The sequence below is a fragment of the Micropterus dolomieu genome, linkage group LG23, assembly GCF_021292245.1.
Source record: "Micropterus dolomieu isolate WLL.071019.BEF.003 ecotype Adirondacks linkage group LG23, ASM2129224v1, whole genome shotgun sequence".
NCBI lineage: Eukaryota > Metazoa > Chordata > Actinopteri > Centrarchiformes > Centrarchidae > Micropterus > Micropterus dolomieu.
This window is the reverse complement of record NC_060172.1, coordinates 4,839,705-4,841,784: the sequence shown is the minus strand read 5'-3', so window position 1 is coordinate 4,841,784 and position 2,080 is coordinate 4,839,705.

Here is a 2,080-nt window from a genome sequence, read left to right as displayed (position 1 = left end):
AATACTAAGATACAAATTTAAAAACACCACAGCAAGTCAGTGGGAACTGAATGCATGTTATGCTTCAAAGCACCAATAGAGGGCAATGTATGACCACAAATCTTATTCCATGTATAAAATTACTACATTTAGAAAGACTAACAACATACACATTTAAAACCGACCACTGCAAGACGGTCTCCACACAGGTGTTTGAAGTTGAAAGCATTTATCAATGCTGCCGGAGGTGGGATTCGAACCTGGGTCTGAACGAAAAGAGATGCTTGGGAAATGAGTGCTCTTCATTTTTGATGAAGCCACAATTTGATCATTCGTTGATGGTGAAGTGCATTTGCTTAAAAAAGAGCTTTTCAGCTACCATTTTGGTGTTTAAGTTAGAAGACATCTTTAGTTTTTTGTTATCATTAAGTTCAAACACCATACAGGTGTTTAAAGTTGAAACCAAATATCACTGCTTCTGGGTGCGGGATTCGAACTCACGACTGGAATAAGAAGTGCTGGTCTATGGCCTGCAATCTAACTAAAATCCTCCTCTCCACCCTCTAACATGATCACATGATACACTCTAAAGTCTGTTAAAAGCTGTAAACCCCTTCACTTTGGAAGGGCATAGCTCCTAAACTAAACTTTTTTTTAGCACAAAATAAAACTTTGAAAGATCAACATCTTTTCTGCAACCTACAGCTCAAATAGAGTCTGTAGTGTCACAGTAAGTGGTGTGGTGAAGCAGGTTGGAGGACCCAAACGCAGGACACAGAGTGGAGCAGGTATAGTTTGAGGGTTTTAATTAAACAAAAGGTGAGCACACTTACAAACTGAGTGGCCGAAAGACTAAGTCCAAAACAAAGGTTGTCCAACAGAAAACCAAAACGACCAGGGAAACACAGACACGACAAGTGAGGCTGACAACACAAGAAACACACACTGCAACTCAGGGTGACAACATACAATGACCCGACAAAGACAAGACAGAAACACCAGGTATATATATATATACACACACACGGACTAACGAGCAGGGCGGGAGCAACACAGGTGAAAGACATGAGGCTAACGAGGCACAGGTAGGGAGAGAGAGAGAGAGAGCAGGGGAAAACAGAGACAGACATGCAGAGGGATCACTGGGGTAACAGACATGACAAGGGTTACCGAACACTAGACGAAAGACAAGACAGACCCCCAAAACCCAACAGACCAAAATAACGTTAACTAAACACAAAAGTGCAAAACATCGCATGGCAGACAGGCAGAGTGTGACACTGTAGCTGCACATATGCCGGAGCATTTAGCTCTTACAGTTGAAACCCATTCATTTTTTTGACATAAAAATATTAATATAAAATCAACCATTACAGATTTCAGCAATAAAAGTAATAGCATAAATCTGCTGAACAGGATGTACATTTTGAAGTTGGAACGAAGTTTCTAGGGCAAACGATGCAGGAGAAGATAGACGCCGAAAATGGGGTTATATATAATAAATAAATAAATAATAGCTACAGCTCTCACACTAATAATAACTATAACAGACAAACATAAAAGGGTTATATATGGAAGATTTAATTGGACTTTAATATTTGAAGACAATCTACAAATGTGTACAATGATTGTGTATTTTTACATTTGTGATGTGTAAAATCATCCACAAAATTAAAGCTGCAAGCAGCGTTGGGCGGGCCCTCGCACTTGTAAGCGCGTCCGCGCGTGAGCCGGCCGAGTTGCATATTCTGGAGCTCTGCCGGCGCGGCTGTGAATTTCCTACACGGTTCCGACGCCGCATGAAGGTGCTATATGTCACTTCCTGTGTCCCCTATGTGGAGCTACATAGCACTTGCCGCTATGAATATAAATCGGTATTGACGTGTAGATGTCTGCGGGGTGGGAGAGTTATCAAGCACGTACAGTTTGTTTCAGATGTGACCATGTACACTGAACAATAATGTACCCAAACAATAAAATAAATTCCTTTCATATTTCCCTGCCTTGTTGTTTATGTGTACATACAGAGGAAGAATGTGAGAACAGCACACATTTCATCGTTACTGTGTGTTAGAGCATGGGAGAACAGTGGATACTTTTA